We start from the raw sequence: 18,952 nt of genomic DNA on the forward strand, positions 1-18,952 counted from the left end.
CAGACCTCATTTTCTCTCCCATCACATCACCCAACATATCAGCTAAAGCAGGACACACTGCGCATACTCTACCCAATAAAGGGACTCCGGGTGATTGATGTCAGCACCGGACCAATGAAAGGACGGTGGTCGAGGCTGGATGACCTAGCTGGAGGTTGTCCTCCAGCCAATCAAAGTGAATGAAGGGCGGAGCTAAACTAAACAACAATGTGATCACCCCCGCGCGCGGCGCAGAGTCGCTGTAATGAATGCTCGGGAAGTTATGGAGAGAAAGGATACGGTAAGGAAAGAAATAAACAGGGAAACGGGAGAAAAACTGTGTTGCTATGAGCGGAGAGGTTTTACAAACAAATTGTGCACGTCGGAAAACACAAATTTGAACGTCCCAGTCCCGTGTTTGCAGTAAATGAGGAATGGCCTCAGCGCGGCTGCAGGCCTGAGTGAGCGCCGCCATCTTTATTCGGGACAACGATTCACTGGACACGTGCAGCGCCGCCATCTTTGTAGGGGGCAAGGTGCAGCCAGGCGCATGTGCAGCCTTTCTCGCGTCTCGAGTCTTTGGGATCAGAGCAGCCAATACTGCTCTGATTCACCTCTGGGCTCCCTCATGGCCACTTTGTCAATATCTAGCTTCCTCAGTCTCGAACCATGGGTGTATTTTTGGTCTGTTTGCTACTGTATTATTACTTTTATAGACCCTTTGTAAATGAGTTTTTGACTGAGGCCCAGCCCCTGACCATGTGCTGCTCTATTATCAGATTACTTTTTTCTTTTTCATTCCCTGTGATCCGTTTTGCACTCCCTGAAACATCAACTGTGTTTCTCCTTCCACAGATACCAATGATTAATGCCAAAGCCCTGTTGCCTGTGGAGAGGGTGATGTTTGACTTTCTTGTACAGCTGCAGTTTGTGTGGTGAAGGTGCTCCCACAATGTGGTTGGGTAAGAGACATTACAGAGTATTCATTACAGCAACAGTGATTATTTGAAGATAGTGTCCAAATCAAGAACAGTTTGTAGTTTTATTATCATGTTTATAATTTCACAAAAATACTATTGAGAACTTTAGATATAAGGCCAGCGATGGAGATTTTAAATCAGGCGGCCAAAAGCATTGCCAAAAAGCAGGTTTTGAGGGATGTCTTAAAGGTGGAAAGCAGACCGGTGAGGTTTTGTCTGCAAATTCCAGACCACGTTGCTTTAGTAACTGTAGAATCAGCCACACAGTTGAAGTAATGCATTAACAAATCGTTGGGAGTCTCGAAGAAAATGGGTTGAGACCTCGACAAAGGATGTGTGGTGCAGGGAGCGAGGGATGATAACAGCCAGGAATCGAATCAAGAATGAGAATTTTAAATTGTTGTTGCTTATGAATAGGAGCCTTTTGACGGATGAACATGTTTGGGGAGAAGTGAGAACGTGGGCGATAGAGCTTTCATTTTTTTCTTGAGATTATAGGGAGGTTGAATTTGGGAGGCTGACCAGGAGTGTGTTTGGATAATTAAGTCTGGAGATAACACACGATGGATGAGAGTTTCAGTATATGAGCTGAGATGAGGGTGGAATCAGCTAGAATTAGTGATTCTGGAGTGGGACTGGGCTGTCACTCTCACCTCACCTCTGGGATTCAGCTGGTTGTCAGGTTGTGAATCAGGGTGGTAACACAATCGGGAGCTGAGTGGCCCTGGTGGAGCCAAAAATGAGTGTCGCTCAGCTGGCTGTTGCTGAGCAGCTGCTGCTTGATAGCCCTGTTGATGACTACTTCCATCACTTTACTGCTGATCGAGTGTGGACTGATAGAGGGAAATTGCCTGGGTTGGATTGCCCTGTGTTTTTGTGTTGAACATGCCTGGGCAATGTTCCACATTGTCGGTCGTGCCAGTGCTGGAGCGGTCCGTGGCTTGGTGGGTGGCAAGTTCTGGAGCACAAGCTATCAGTATTATTGCCAGAATGTTAGCAGGACCCATAGCCTTTACACTACGTAACCATTTCTCGATATTATTCGAACTAAATTGACCTGGCTTAAAGCTCACATCTGTGACGTTAGGAACCACTGGAGAAGACTGAGATGAATCATCCCACTTTGCATCTGGCTGAAAATTACTGCAAATGTTGTCATCTCATCTTTTGCATGGATGTGTGAAACCACTCTCAGTAAGGGTGAGGATATCAGTGGTGCTTCCTGCAACGCGTTGTTTAATTGTCCATTATCATTCACAACTGGGTGTGGCAGAACTGCAGAGCTCTAATCTGATCCATTGATTGTGTGATCACTTAGCTCTGTTGCTTGCTGCTGATGCTGTTTGATATGCAGATGCTGTTTGATATGCTGCTTGGTAGCTTCAACAGGTTGGCACTTCATTTTTAGGTATGCCTGGTGCTGCTCATGGCATGCCCTTCTTTTTTGTCCATTGTGATGTGTGAGTGCGGGATGTGCAAATCCATGAGATTACAGATTGTGCTGGAGTACAGTTCTGCTGCTGTTGTTATCCCACAGTACCTCAGAGAGATCCAGTTTGAGTTCCTACATCTGTCTCATTTAGCACGGTGATAGTACCACTCCACTTTAAGGTGAGGCTTTTTCTCAATTTTAAGGTGAGGCTTTGTCTCCAAAATGACTCTGGGATGGTCGCTCTTACCGATACTGTCATGGACAGATGCATTTGCAGCTGGCAGATTCATACTGATAAGATCTAGTATGTTTTCCCTCTTGCTGGTTCCGTTACCGCCTGCTGCAAACCCAGTTGAGCAACTATGTCCTTGAGAACCCGACCAGCTCAGTCAGTAATCCTGCTGTTGAGCTACTCTTGGTAGATGTTGTTGAAATCCAGTATCCAGAATAGACTTGTCACCATTTTATTGCCTCAGTGCTTCCTCCAAGTGTTATTCAACATGGAGGAGCACTGATTCATCAGCCGTTGGAGCAATGTATGTGGTAATCAGCAGAAGCCATGAGACTTCCTGGTGTCCAAAGTCAATGCTGAGTACTCCCAGGGCAAATGGTTCCTTTGTGTACACAACTGTGCCATCACCTCTGCCTGGTCTATCCTGCTGGTGGGGCAGGACATATCCAGAGATTTCAGGAGAAAGTGAAGACTGCAGATGCTGGAGATCAAAATCGAGAGTGTTGTGCTGGAAAAGCACAGCAGATAAGGCTGATGTAGGGCTTAGGCGCGAAACGTCGATTCTCCTGCTCCTCTGATGCTGCCTGACCTGTTGTGCTTTTCCATCATCTCACACTCAATATCTAGGGATGGTAATGGTGGTATCTGGCCATTATCTGTCAGGGATTACTCTGAGTCTGACTATTTGAGGCTGTTCCTTGACTAGTCTGTGAGACAGCTCGCCATATTTTGGCGTAAAAAACACAGATCTTAGTGAGCAGGATGTTGCAGAGTAGAGAGGGCTGATTCTGTGGTTGTATTTCCTAATGCCTTGTTAGATGCCAAGCGGTCCATCCAGTTTCATTCCTTTGTTGAGACTTTGCAGTTATTAATACAGTGAGTAGCTTGTTGGGCGACTGTCAGGTTGGCAGGATTGTTTTGCCATTGACAATGGTTCAAAGGAGATCAGGAGATTCCTAATTCCAGTTATTTTCTCTTGAATTCAGATTCTACCATCTGCCGAGCTGGGATTCGAACAAGGACTTCAGTTGTACATTTTAATATTCTGGATAAAAGTTAAATACATTAGGTTTGTTCACTCATTTTAAATATCACGAACCCTGGTTGTGTTTCTTTGTAAAACACTGTCCATCATCCTGTCTCCTTCACCCTTCCCTCCAACAACAAGAGCAAGGAGCACATTGAGTTTCTCTGTCACTAAGACTGAGACAACCCGATCAGCTGCCTCTGCTGCTTCCCTCCCTCCCACTAGCCCACCGAGGCAAACTGCCTCACATGGTGTTCCTGATTTTTGTCCCAAACTTACATCTTTCTCCAGTCTCTTGCCAAGCCTTATCAGAGCTTATCTTGATCTTTTACTAGTCTCGCTAAACTACAGACATTCCAACTCTGTTTCATCCTCATCACTCCCCCTCGCCAATTCACAGGTATTGTTCCTTGTTCTGTCTGTCTGTCGTTTCTGGTTATGTCCTTCTCATCCATTCTGCAAAAAAAAACTAACATTTGACCTCCATCATTTGTAAGTCCTGCTCCATCTCCACTTTCCCTTTCCTTTCTGAATTCCTTGTATTTGGTGTCCCTCAAGGATCTCTCCTTGGTCCGTCCTGTTTCTCACCTACGCACTGCCAGGAGGTGACATCATCCAAAAGCACTGTGTTAGGTTTCACATGTACACTGACGATGCCCAGCTCTCCCTCCGCACCATCCCTCTCCATTGCTCCACTGTTACTCAGTTACCAAACTGCTTATCACATTCCCATTACTCGATTAGCTGCAATTTCCTGCAAAGAAACATTGTTACGGTTAAACCCATTACCTTCAGTTGCTATTACAAATTCCTTTCCCTTACTGCTGAGCCCCTCCCTCTCACTGGGTGGAGTCTGAGGCAGAACTACATTCTTCACAACATTGCTGTCATATCTGTAACCCCAAGGTGACCTTCTGATCAGACATCTACGCAATCAAAAACACCAGGAATTCCAATCTCTAAAATGTTGCTTGTCTCCACCTCACCCCAGCTTCATTGTTACTGAAACCCCTTACCCGTGTCGGTGTTACTTTAAACTTGATGAATCTGAAATGAACCCTTGATTCCGTGACTGACCCAGAATCTGCTAGCTTTCTGTGTTTCCTGCACAATTACCCCCTGGTCCCTTTGTGGTGGAGCTTTCTACAGTTTCCACCAGGTAAATAGCACTCTGTTCTTTTATTATCCCCTCCAAAATGACCAACTTCCCATTTTCCCAAATTATACTCCATCTGACAATTTGTTGCCCCTTCTCCTGTGCATCTCTCTCTCGTCACAATCCTTCTAGAACTTTACAGTTATGCCTTTTCCAGGAGTTCCCCTCCCCCCTTCTAAACATTTACTGGGAGCACTGGGCAGTGTGAAGCGTGCAGTGTTGCTCTGTTTTTAGAGATACTCTATGGGAGGAGCTTGCTGCCCATTGGTCAGAATGGAGGCAACTTGCCCATCGAGCTGCATGAGCCTTTCACCCGCCATGTCTTATTGATGAGGCACAGCGGCAACACAGAAGGAAAAAAAAGAAGCAAATCCTGCTCTCCATATCTGACTGACACTTGGAATATTCTATCCCATGTGTCAAAGATCTGCCCTGTTCAGTCACATGAAATTCCAAGGTGGAAACTCCTAGAAATCCATATAGATTTCCACCTGAACTGACTGCTGACCTCCACAAGGGGTATGTGTCCAGTCATCCTGGGCCAGAGGGGGGGGGGGGGATGGTGCGAGTTTCTAACCTGAACTGACAGTGATGGATTTTATAAACTTGTATTAGAGGATACTACAGGTGGACATTCAGATGGTAATCTCAGTCATTGTAACACCAAACTCTGATTGAATTAGTCAATTCATCAGGACCTGGATATTTGCATTGTGTGTGAGTATTGTATTCCATCTGAATCCCATTTGCTGCATAAAAGTTCTCCTTTGAATCTTCCCAAACCTTTAATGTGTGTCCTGTAATCATTATATAATGAGCTGATGGGTGTAAGGTTTATTATTATAACGTGTAGCCTTTCTAAACCCCTCTGTCACAGCTCCCCTCAATTGCCTTTGCTACAAGGAGAACAATCTCAGTTTCCCCAAACCCCTGATTCCCCAATGTCTGTTTGCTCTCTATCAGGTACACATCAGGATTGTGTTGGAACATTCGTCACTTGCCTGCATCAGTGCAGTCCCCAACACTATTAAAGAAAGTGAACATCCTCCAGGACAAAGCATTGTGCCTGAGTGGTGTCCCATCCACCACCTTCAGCATTCCCTCTCCCCACCCCAGAGACACAGTGGCATCACTGTATAAAAGGTAAAGGCAGCATTGCCCTACCAGACCATAGGGCTGCTCTCTCATTAGGGAGGAAACTGGAGCCCCTGGAAGAAACCCATGCAGACACTGGGAGAATGTGCAAGTCCCACAGAGACAGTTGTCCAAAGCTGGAATCGAACCTGGGGCCCTGGCAGCAGTGTTAATCGCTGAGCCACTGTGCCACCCTAAAATTGTATTTTGATTCACAACTACCACTTCCTCTGATAGTTCATTCCATTTGTCTGAACAAAAATTAAAAAACAATTCCCGAACGCCTTTTTAAAGCCGTTCTGCTGTCACCTTAATAGGTATGTACCCAGTCTTGAATCGCGTCCCTTCCTGGAAAGGACACCTGCTGTTCACATTACTGATACCACCCCTCCATGATTTGAGAAACATCTAATAAGGTCACTCCTCAGCCCCCTGCGCGCCAGTGAAAGAAGTCGCAGCCTATCCAGTCTCTGCTTATAATTCAAACTATCCATTCCCATCAACATCCTGGTAAATCTCTTCTGAATCCGCTCCAACTACATAATGTCCTCCCGCTATCAGCATGAACAGAACTGGACACAGAATTCCAGAAAAGGCCTCCCCAACATCCAAAATAATGTCCCAACTCTTGTACTCAAAGGTCTGAGCAATGAAGGCAAGTGTGCTAGGCACCTTCTCAACCACCCTGTCTACATGTGACAGACGTGAAAGACCCGAACCCCTCGGCCTCTTTGTTCCATGTCACTACTCGAGACCCTGTTTTTAATTAGTGTCAGTCTGCCCTCGTTCGTTTTATCAAAATGTAATATTTTGCATTTATTCCAATCCAAAAATCCCAAAAAACCCTGAGCATTAAAGACAGGAGTATACTTAAGAGGGAAATCAGGAGGGCAAAAAGGGGACATTAGATAGCTTTGGCAAATAGGATTATGAATAATCCCAAGGGTGTTTATATATACATTAAGAACAAAAGGGTAACTCGAGAGAGAATAGGGCTCCTCAAAGATCAGCAAGGCAGCCTACACGTGGAGCCGCAGGAGATGGGAGAGATACTAACTGAATGTTTTGTATCAGTGTTTACTGTGGAGAAGGACATGGGCAATATGGAATGTGGGGAAATAGATGTCGACATCTTACAGAGGAGGACGTGCTGGGTGTCTTGTAACCCGTAAAGCTTGGTTAATCCCCAGCACCTGATCAGATGTACCCGAGACCTTAGTGGGAAGCTGGGAATGTGATTGCTGGGCCTCTTGCGGAGATATTTGTATCATCGATTATCACAGGTGAGATGCCAAAACACTAGAGGTTGGTTAACGTGGTGCGGCTAAGAAAGGTGGTAAGGACAAGCCAGGGAACTATCGACCAGTCAGCCTGACATTGATGCTGGGCAAGTTGTTGGATGGAATCCTGAGGAACAAGATGCGTGTGTATTCTGAAAAGCAAGGACTGATTAGTGATAGTCAGCATGACTATGTGCGTGGGAAATCATGTCTCACAAATGTGATTGAGTTATTTGAAGATGTATCAAAGAGGATTGATGAGGGCTGAGAGGTGGACATGATCTATGGAATTCAGTAAGGCGCTCGACAAGGTTCCCCATGGAAGACTGGTTAGCAAGGTTAGATCTCATGGAATACAGGGAGAACTAGCCGTTTGGGTACAGAACTGGCTCAAATGTGGAAGGCAGGGTGGTGGTGGAGGGTTGTTTTTCAGATTGGAGGCATGTGACCAGTGGAATGCCGTAAGGAACAGTGCTGGGTCCACTACTTTTAGTCATTTATATAATATGATTTAGATATGAGCATAGGAGGTATAGTTAGTAAGTTTGCAGATGACACCAAAATTGGAGATATAGTGGACAGCGAAGAGTGGTTACCTCAGATTACAACAGGATGTTGTTCAGATGGGTGAGAAGTGGCAGATGGAGTTTAATTCAGATGAATGTGATGTGCTGCTTGTTGGAAAAGTAAATCTTGACAGGACTGATACACTTAGTGGCAAATTCCTAGATAGTGTTGATGAACAAAGATATCTTGCAAGGAATGTTCATATTTCCTTGAACGTAGAGTTGCAGGTGGATATGATACATTCATATGGAATACATTCCTTTCTTGATCAGAGCATTGAGTATAGACGTTGGAAGGTTATGTACAGGACTTTGGTTAGGCCAGTTTTGGAATATTGTGTGCAATTCTGTTCTCCATCAATCGGAAGGATGTTGCGAAACTTGAGAGGGTTCAGCAAAGATTTACAAGGATATTGCCAGGGTTTGAGCTGCAGGAAGAGAGCAAAAAAGCTGGGGATTTCTTTCCCTGGAGCATCAGAGACTGAGGAGTGACCTACGTAGAGGTTTATAAAATCAGTAGTAGCATGGATAGGGTAGTTGAAACTTTATTGCTGGAACAGCACAGCAGGTCAGGCAGCATCCAGGGAACAGGAGATTCGACGCTTCGGGCACAGGCCCTTCTTCAGGCCCTTCTTTCAACCCGCATGGATAGGGTAAGCAGATAAGGTCTTTTCCCTGAGTAGGAGAGTCCAGAAGTAGAGAGCATAGGTTGAGGGTGAGAGGGGAAAGATATAAAAGGGAACAAATTTGACCGAAGGTCTGTTTCGTGCTGTTCATCTGTGACTCACAACTCAGTGGGTTTCAGTCTCTTCAAAGATAAATCTTAGTCTGTTTTATTTTAGTAAAGCTACAACATTCAGTAGGGCGACGGTTTATTTCTTTAAATACACATCTTATGATACTTTGATTAAGTTTTTTAATATGAAATATTGGTACTAATTTATTCTAGAGTAGTGTTTTGTAAAGCTGTAAGACTGTGTGCCTTTTTTTTGTGTCTGTGGTCTGTTCAGGTGCAGAGATGGCCATTCTTACAGTGATGTGCTCTTCCTGTTGGATGTAGGAGATTTCAGGAAAGTTTCAGTGATCCTGATTGTCCGCAGGAAGTGAGGATGCAAATCCTGTAGGATTTCATGGACCAGATGGAGCGATGGTTAAAGGTAATGAAAAGTTTACCGGAGCCGGGGGGTGTGATAGGTGGCAGTTTCAGAAAGTTAGGAAAACTGCCGATCCAGTCAGGTAGATGGGTTTCCTCTCGGAAAGGGAGGAGCGGAGGGCAAGTAGTGCAGGAGTCTCCTGTGGTTATTTCCGTCTCAAACAAGTATGCTGTTTTGGAAAGCGTCGGGGATCACACTGTCCGGGGAATATCGCACTGACAGCCAAGTATCTAGTGCAATGTGAGGTATATCAGGTTCCATGTGATCGATGGTAATAGGGGGCTCTCTAGTCTGCAGCACAGACTGCAGTTTCTGTAGCTAACAGTGAGACATCAGAATGGGGTGGTGCCTCCCTGCTGCCTGGGTGAAGGATGGCTCCGAGGGTGCAGAATCTCTGCTGGGGTAGAATTGACGTGCATAAGAAGGATGGATTACACCTGATTTGGAAGGTATCTAATATCCAAGGGGAGAATGATCAGTGGGAGGTCGCTGTACATTAGTACCAATGACATAAGAGAAAAGGATGAAGTCCTGATGAGACAATATTGCAAATTAGCCTGTAGGATAATAAGCAGGTCCATGTGGGTAGTAATATCTGGATTACTCCCGGTGCCACATGCTAGTGAGAGTAGGAATAGCAGGGTAGAGCAGATGAATGCATGGCCAAGGATCTGATACAGGGGAGAAGGATTCCCATTTTTGGATCATTGGAATCTCTGCTGGGGTAGAATTGACGTGCATAAGAAGGATGGATTACACCTGATTTGGAAGGTGTCTAAATTCCAAGCAGGGAGATTTGCTAGTGCTACTCAGGAGGCATTAAACCAGTGAGGGAGTGGGGTGGGGGTAAACCTAAAGAGATAGTGAGAAAGGAGGTAAGTCTGAGACTGATACAGTTTAGAAGTTAGACAGGCAAGGCAGGCAAGGGCAAGACACAGAATGAGGTAGGACTGACAAGGTACAATAGACAATAGGTGCAGGAATAGGCCATGCTGCCCTTTGAGTCAGCACCACCATTCATTATGATCATGGCTGATCATCCACAATCCGAATCCTGTTCCTGCCTTATCTCCGTAACACTTGATTCCATTCTCTTTAACAGCTCTATCCATCTCTTTCTTGAAAGTATCCAGAGATTTGGCCTCCACTGCCTTCTGGAGCAGAACATTCCATAAAACCACCACTCTCCGGGTGAAGACGTTTCTCCTCAACTCTGTTCTAAATGGCCTTTCCCTTATGTTTAAACTCTGTCCTCTGGTTCTGGACTCACCCATCCATGGAAACATGCTTCCTGCCTCCAGAGTGTCCAACCCTTTAATAATCTTGTAGGTCTCAATCAGATCCTCTCTCATTCTTCTAAACTCAAGTGTATACAAGCTCAGTCGCTCTAATCTTTCAACATATGATCATTCTGCCATTTCAGGAATTGACCTCATGAACCTACCCAACACTCCCTCAATAGCCACAATGCTCTTCCTCAAATGTGGAGACTAAAACTGCACAGAATACTCCAGGTGCGGTCTTAGCAGAAGGACCTCTTTGCTCCTATACTCAATTCCTCTTGTTATGAGGGCCAGCATGCAGTGAGCATTCTTCACTACCTGCTGCACCTGCATGCTTGCTTTCATTGACTGATGTACAAGAATACCTAGATCTCGTTGTACTTCCCCTTTCCCAAACTTGACTCTTTTTAGATAGTAATCTGCCTTCCTGTTCTTGCCTCCAAAGTGGATAACCACACATTTATCCACATTAAACTGCATCTGCTATGCATCCGTCCACTCACCTAGCCTGTCCAAGTTAACCTGTATTCTCATAACATCCTCCTCACATTTCACCCTGCCACCCAGCTTTGTGTCATCAGCAAATTTGCTAATATTACTTTTAAAACGTTCATCTATATTATTAATGTATATTGCAAACCGCTGCGGTCCCAGCACCGAACCTTGTGATACCCCACTAGTCACTGCCTGCCATTCCGAAAGGAAGCGTTTATCACTACTCTTCCTGTCAGCCAGCCAATTTTCAATCCAAGTCAGTATATTCCCCTTTGCAAATCCCTGCTGACTCTGACGAATCTTATTACTGCTATCCAAATCAGCAATAATTTCATCTTTTATAATTGACTCCAGCATCTTTCTCACCACTGACATCAGGCTAACCGGTCTATAATTCCTTGTTTTCTCTCTCCCACCTTTCTTGAAAAGTGGGACAACATTAGCCACCCTCCAATCTGACTCTACGTCTCCTGATTCTGTGTCTCTCCCTTCGAAAGGGGCTCAACGTCGTCCCTCACCAACAGGGCCATCTTACCCCCTCTGCCCATCAGTCTGTCCTTTTGATAGCACTGCACTGCATTTCAATGCAAGAGGTTTGACAGGGAAAGCGGATGAGCTTAAGATATGGTTTTGAACATGGGACTGGGATATAGTGGGTATTCAAGAAACGTGCCTTAGGTTGGACAGGACAGGTAGCTTAATGTTCCAGGGAATAGATGTAAGAGGAAGGATAGAAAGGGGGATAAGAGAGAAGGTGGAATGGTGTTTTTGATGAGGGATAACATTATTGTTGTGCTTAGAGAGGATATTCATGGGAGTTCGCCCGGTGAAATTACTTGGGTGGAACTGGGAAATAGGAACAGGATGATCACCTTATTGAGGTTGTCTGTGTGGGTTTCGTCCAGGTGCTCTGGTTTCCGCCCACAGTCCAAAGATGTGCAGGTTGGGTGGATAATCCAGGCTGAATTGCCCATATTGTTCAGGGATGTGCAGGTTGGGGAGATTGGCCATGTGAAATGCAGCGTTACAGGGGTAAGATAGGAGACTCTGAGGTTGAGTGTGGATGTGATGGGCCGAATGGCCTGCTTCCACACGTGGGATTCTCTGACGATAATTCTACTCGTTTTAAAATAGTTGCAGAAAATAATAGACCAGATCTAAAAGTTGGTGTTCAAAGTTGGACAAAGATGAATTTTGACGGTACAAGGCGAGAACTTTCAATATTTCTTTGCAACCCCCAGGTAAAGGGACGGCTGGAAAGTGGGAATATAAGAACAGAAGGAATAGGAGCAGGAGTAGGCCATCTGGCCCCTCAAGCCTGCACTGCCATTCAATAAGGTCAGGGCTGAGTTTTTTATGGCCTCAGCTCCACTTTCCTGCTCTCTCACCATAACCCTTAATTCCTTTCCTGTTGGCAAATCTACATTTTGCCTTAAAGGCATTCAAGTTGATAATGTCAACTGCTGCACTCAGCAGGGAATTCCACAGATTCATAACCCTTTAGCTGAAGAAGTTCCTCCTCAACTCTGTCCTAAATGAGATACCCCCTTATTTTGACGCTATGCTCTCTAGGTTGACCCGCGTGCCCACCCCCCAATGGAAATTACCTCCCTGCTTCTATCTTATCTATTCATTTCTTAATTTTATTTTTTCCAATACAACCTTCCATTCTTCTAAATCCCAACAAGTATAGTCCCAGTCTATTTGGTCTCTCCCCATACACCAACCCTCTCAACTCCTGACTCAAACTAGTGACCCTCCTCTGCACCCCCTCCAGTGTCAGTACATCTTTGCTGAAGTAAGGAGATTAAACCTGTACACAGTACTCCAGATGTGGCCTCACCAGCACCCTGTACAACTTCAGCATAGCCATCCCTCTAGCAAGGAAGGTCAATAGACCCTTCACCATCTCTTTTAGTCCCCTGGGATGCATTCCATCATGGCCAGGAGACCCATGTACTTTTGGGCTGTTATCTTTCCCAACACTACCTCTTTACTGAGAATGACTGTTTCCATGTCCTCATCTGCCATTGCCTCCATAGGCCTGTGAAAATGAGACAACAAGAGAACATAGACAGTATGTTCCTGTTATTGCCAAGTCTGGTAGGTGTAGAGAATGCTGTGTGTCTAGAGAAATTGAGGGTCTGGTCAAAAAGATGAAGGAGGGATATGGCAGGTACAGACAGCTGGGTTTGAGTGAATCCCTCGGAGTATAGGGGCAGTAGGAGTACACTTGAGGGAAAACAGGAGGGCAAAAAGCATACATGAGATAGCTTTGGGGGGAAAAGAGGTTTAAGGACAATCCAAAGAGATTCTACAAAACACTAAGGACAAAAGAGTAACCATGCAGAGAATAGGGACCCTCAAAGATCAACAAGGCCGTCTGTGGAACCACAGAAGGTGGGAGAGATACGATCTGAGGATTTCATGTCAGCTTTTACTGGAAGACGATATGGAAGCTAGAGACTTTGGAGAAATAAATAGTGATAACTTGACAACTGTCCATATAACAGAGGAGGTTGTACTGGATGTCTTATACATAAAGCTGAGTAAATCTATGGGACCTGATCAGGTGTATCCCAAATCTTTGTGGGAATTTAGGGAAGTGATTGCCGGGCCCCTCGCTGAGATATTTCTATCACTGATAGCCACAGGTGAGGTGTTGCAAGACAGGCGCCATTATTTGAGAAAGGTGATGAGGAAAGGCCAGGGAACAATACACTGGTGAGTCTGAAGTTAGTGGCAGACAAGGTGTTGGAAGGAATTCTGAAGGACAGGTTTATATGTAATTGGAAAGGCAACAAGTGATTAGGGATAGTCAGCATGGCTTTGTCCATAAATCACTAACTTGGACTTCAGAAAGACATTCAAAAAGGTTCCACATAACAGACTGGTTAGCGAGTTAGACACTATGGGATACGGAGAGAACCAGCTGTTTGGATACAAATTGGCTGGAAGGTTGGAGACGGAGGGTAGTGCTTTTCGGACTGGAGGCCTGTGATGAGCAATATGGTGTAAGGATTGGTGCTGGATCCACTGCTTCTCATCATTTATATCAGTGATTTCTATGTGAATAAATGAGGTATAGTTAGTAGGTTTGCAGTAGACATCAAAATTGGAGGTGCACTGGACAGCGAAGAAGGTTGCCTCAGAGTACAATAGGACTTCAATCAAATGGGCTGAGGATTGTCAGATCGAGTTTATTTCAGATAAATGTGAGATACTCCATTTTAGAAAAGCAAATGAGGGCAGGAATTATACACTTAATGGGAAGGTCCTGGGGAATGTTGCTGAATAAAGAGACCTTGGAGTGCAGGTTCATAGTTCCTTGAAAGTGGAATCATAGGCAGGGTAGTGAAGAAGGTGTTTGGTGTACTTGCCTTTACTGGTCAGTGCATTGAGTAGTGGAGTTGGGACGCCATTTTGCGGCTGCACAGCACATTGATTCAGCCACTTCTGGAATTCTGCTTTCAGTCCTGGTCTCCCCGCTATTGGAATGATATTGTGAAACTTGAAAGGGTTCGGAAAAGATCCGCAAAGATGTTGCCAGGGTTGAGGGTTTGAGCTATGTAGGTAGAGGGTGAATAGGCTGGGGCTGTTTTCCCTGGAGCATCGGATACAATTGTGAGGGGCATGGATAGGGTGAAATCCCAGGGTCTTATTCCCAGGATATGTGAGTCCAAAGCTTGGGGGCACAGGCTTCACGTGTGAGGGAAAAGATTTAAAAGGGATCTAAGGAGTAATGTTTCTAGCTGAACATGGTACGTTTATGGAATGAGCTGCCAGAGGAAGTGTGGAGGCTGGTACATTTACCCAATTATGCCTTTGAGATGTTGTATGTGATTAGCAAAAGTTTAGAAGGATATAGGCCAAGTGCTGGCATATGGGATGAGATTAATTTAGGATATCTGGTCGGCAAGGACAAGTTGGATGGAAGAGTCTGTTTCTCTGCTGTACATCTTTATGGCACTAATAAAATTAAGATGGGTTTCTCTTTTATGGAGAGTTAACAGAAGATCAGATAATTCTCCTTGGAGCTGAGAAGGTTAAGCAGTGATTTCGACCAGGAGCAGATTTGTTTACAGGATATTTAATTTACAGAGAGACAGAGGGAGAAATTATTAACGTCACAATTTTTAGTAACTACCTTCAGGTAACTGGCAAATAATGCAGGTTAAAAATGTGAAGATTATTTTACTCACTAAGTTCTGATCATCTGGGACAGTTTGACCGAGAGCTGGATGCAGATTCAGTAGTTATTGTCAAAACAAATTTGGAATTTTAACTTCTTTAAGGAAGGATTTGGAGGGCTACAGACAAATGGGAGGTGAGTTGGGATAGACTGGCACCATCTCCAGAGGGAGAGAGTACAGCCCCAATGGGCTGAATAGCCCCAAACCCCTGTGCTCTGTGTTACTGCCCCATTCACTGTGAATAATGAAGCTCATCCCAGGGCAGAGTCATAGAGACCTATAGCATGGAATTAGACCCTTTGGTCGAACTGGTCCATGCCGACCAGATATCCCAAACTAATCTAGTCACATTTGCCAACACTTGGCACGTATCCCTCTACACCCTTCCTATTCACATACCCATCCAGATGCCAAGTGGTGTAATTGTACCAGCCTCCACCATTTCCCTGAACAGAAGATTCCATACTTGCACCAATCTCGGTGTGAAAAAAGGTGCCTTTAGGGTCCCTTTTAAATCTTTCCCCTCTCACGTTAAACCTACACCCTCTCGTTCTAGACTCCCCCACCCCAGGGAAAAGAACTTGTCTATTTTTCCCATCCATCCTCCTCAGGATTTTATAAAGCTCTATGAGGTCACCCCTCAGCATCCGATGCCCTTGGGAGGAGCCCACTCATGTCACAATGGGGCCCGGGTGATTGACAGCAGCTTCAGACCAATAGGAGAATTGGCGTCATCCTCCAGCCAATGGGAGTGAATTGGGGTGAGTCCAGCAGGCCAACACGTGGCCATAAGCTGTGCAGGTGCAGTGTCACGGTGAGGGGGGACCTAGTGAGTGTGAAGGGAATGGGAGAGACTGCAAAGTCTGGGGAAGAAATTGAGCTATTGTGGACTGGGAGGGTTTATAAATGCACGGTTTTAGGCTGCTAGACCTGAATAAGAAATTCCTTGTAAATTATAACCAAAAGAACTGCAGATGCTGTAAATCTCTCTCAATAACCAAAAGGTACTGGAAAAGCTCAGCAGGTCTGGCAGCATCTGTGAAGAGAAATCAGAGTTAACATTTTGGATCTGCTGACCCTTCCTCAGAACTGATGTTACTGAAAAGAAATGTCGGTTTATATGCAGAAGGTAGGCGTTAAGGAGTAAATGATAAGTGATGATCGAGTCCAAAGAGATGGGAGCAGTTGGACAAAGGAGTGGATAAAGATCTGGCTGGGGGAGGGTGAATAACTGTTTATGGGGACAGTTAGTGGCTAACCATAGATAATGTGTAATGGTAGGCTATGTGATAACAAGGCCTGGTATGTGGGTTAAAAGGCTAGGGTGTGAGGAAATTGGAGAGTTCAGGACCTAAAATTATTGGATTTGATACTGGGGCTAGAGGAGTGCAGGGTCCCCAAGTAGAATATGAGGTGTTGTTCTTCCAGCTTGCGTTAACGTGTGGCGCTGGAAAAGCACAGCAGGTCAGGCAGCATCTCAGGAGCAAGAGAATTGACATTTTGGGCATATTCTTTTCATCAGGAATACCGGGATTGGTGGTGGGGGGGGGGGGGGAGTAGTAAGAGGGCTGAGAGATAAATAAGAGGGATGTGTGTGGTTGGTGGGAAGGGAGCTAGGAAGGCAATTGGTAGATGTAGGTGGACGGTAATGGAGAGAGGGTGGAGTGGATACTTGGAAAGGAAGATGGACAGGTGGGACAGTTCAAGACTGTGGTGTCGAGTTGGAGGGTTGGATCTGGGATGAGGCAGGGGAGGGGAGATGAGGAAACCTTGATTCTGTGGTTAAAGTGTCCCAATGTGGAAGATGAGGTTTTCTTCCTCCAGGCGTCGGGTGGCTGGGATTTGGTGGTGGAGGTGGTCCAGGACTTGCATGTCCTTGGCGGAGTGGGTGGGGAAGTTGAAGTGGTCGGCCACAGGATGGTGGGGTTTGTTGGTGCATGCATCGCAGAAATGTTCACTGACACATTCCGCAAGTTGGTGTCCTGACTCCCCAGTGGAGAGGAGACCACATCGAAAGCAAAGGCCATAATAGGTGAGGTGTTTGGATGTGCAGGAAAATCTCTGCTGGATGTGGAAGGGTCCTTTGGAAGTGAGGGAGGAGGTGTGGGCACAGGTTTTACACCTCTTGCATTGGTAAGTGAAGGGGCTGGGAGTAGGGTTGTTGGGAGGCATGGATCAGACTTGGAGTTCACAGGGAATGGTCTCTGTGGAATGCTGAAAGGAATGGAGAGGGAAATATATCTCTGGTGGGTTCTGATTATAGGTGGTGGAAATGGCGGAGGATGATACATTGTATCTGGGTGGAAGGTGAGAACTGGGGGGGTTCTATACTTGCTGCAGTTGGAGAGGTGTGGTTCAATGGCAGTGGTGTGGGAAGTGGTGGAGATACACTGGAGAGTATTGTTGACCACATGGGAGGGGAAATTGCAGTCCTTGAAATACGGGGTGTTTTGGTATGTTCTGGAGTGTTCTGCCAGCTTGCATCAAGCTACACTGGAACACAGCAGTAAGCATGAGACAGAGATGTTGGCCAGGGAACAGACTCGTGTTTTAAAGTGACAGGCAACTGGAAGCTCGGAGTCTGTTTTGCAGCAGAACGTAGATCATCAGCTGCCATTTCCAGCACCTCCACTGACATGCTGCCAGACACAGGTTCCTGTCCCCTCCATTAACAGCTATGCACCCTCCCAGCCAGATTGTTATCCACTCCTTTGTCTTTCCAAATGTTACTGACTCTTTTGGGCTCCATCCCCACCTATTATTTACTTTTTAAACCCTATCTCCAAAGATATGCAGGTTAGGTGCATTGGCCCAGCTAAATTTCCCGTAGTGTTCAGGGATGTATAGGTTAGGTGCATTAGTCAGGAGAAATGTAGAATAAGAGGGTCAGGGAATGGGTTTGGTTGAGAAACGCTTCAGAGGGTGGGTGTGGACATGTTGGGCCGAATGGCCTGTTATCACACTGTAGGGATTCTAATTTTCCCAGCTGCCGTCAGTTCTGAGGAAGGGTCACTGGATCTAGAATGACTCTTGGTGTGTGCAGGAGGAGGAAACGGGAAAGGGGAGTTGGATCCGGTTTAGACTGGGAGGGTTAAATTACACTCTGTACAGGTAGTTAGGCCTGAATTAGAAACTCTTGGTCCCACGTTTACAGCAAATGGGAAAATGGCTGTGGCCCTCAGGCGGTGATAGGTCCTGGGTTATGGCCGCCATCTTTATTGGGGACAAGGTACAGAGTGGCGCATAGACATGTCCTCTTCCTGGGTGGGGGCGGGGTGATTTCAAGAGAAGCATTTACACATCAAACACATACCAAGAGAAATATTTGTCTTTACTGTTCAGCCTGCACTGACTGTGAGTTTTGTTTTGTCAATTCATTTTATAGGATATTAATTGAGAATAATTGAGACAGGGATCCCAAAAGCAATATTCTACCGTCAGCAGGGTCATCAGGATCTGAATACCATTGGCATTTAACTGTGGAAGGTGAAAGTTGTGTCTGTTCTGTCTGTGGGAAAGTATCTGGTTTTTATTTCAAGCAAAAAGCAGAAAGATGTTCAAATTAGTGGTTGGATCACCCTTGGGGTTTGTGTTCAATTCTGGGCCCTGCAGCTGTGGAAGGAGGTATTGGCCTGAGAGGGAGCACAGATTTATCCAAATTACACCTCGTCTCCTTATAGGAACTGTCAGATTTAGACCCAATCACCCACTTCATGATGTTAACCTGTAAACTCCTTATTTTCAATTCCTGCAAACTTCTCATTAAAATTCCTTATGGTCTCAAATTCCAGCACCATTTCAGGTGGAATGTTCCAGGTTCTGACAACTGTCTGTTCATTCAGAAACTGCTGAAGTCCTTGTTGACTCTGGGATTACAAAGAGCTGAATTGAGAGATGAGATGCTGTTCCTGAGCTCCCATTGAGATGCATTGGAGGTTGGGGTAGTGTAGGTGGGAGCAGACAATGAAAATGATAGGGCTGCACTGTGGGTGCTGATTGGCTCAATGAGAGTGTTTTGGAGTTGGTTGTAAACAGAGCGAG

At 45.5% G+C, this 18,952-nt stretch overlaps 1 long non-coding RNA gene across 1 annotated transcript; it reads left to right on the plus strand.

Moving 5' to 3' along the window:
* The first annotated feature begins 229 nt into the window (after positions 1-229).
* Positions 230-18,415, plus strand: LOC148148010 (uncharacterized). Its single transcript, XR_015759287.1, has 4 exons — positions 230-280; positions 835-941; positions 5,424-5,523; positions 18,297-18,415. It is a non-coding gene; the product is annotated as an uncharacterized LOC148148010 (long non-coding RNA).
* Positions 18,416-18,952: the final 537 nt, after the last annotated feature.

This window comes from Chiloscyllium plagiosum, unplaced genomic scaffold (assembly GCF_037043375.1).
Source record: "Chiloscyllium plagiosum isolate Xiang-an unplaced genomic scaffold, Cpla_swu_hap1 HiC_scaffold_14, whole genome shotgun sequence".
In the NCBI taxonomy this organism is placed as follows: Eukaryota; Metazoa; Chordata; class Chondrichthyes; order Orectolobiformes; family Hemiscylliidae; genus Chiloscyllium; species Chiloscyllium plagiosum.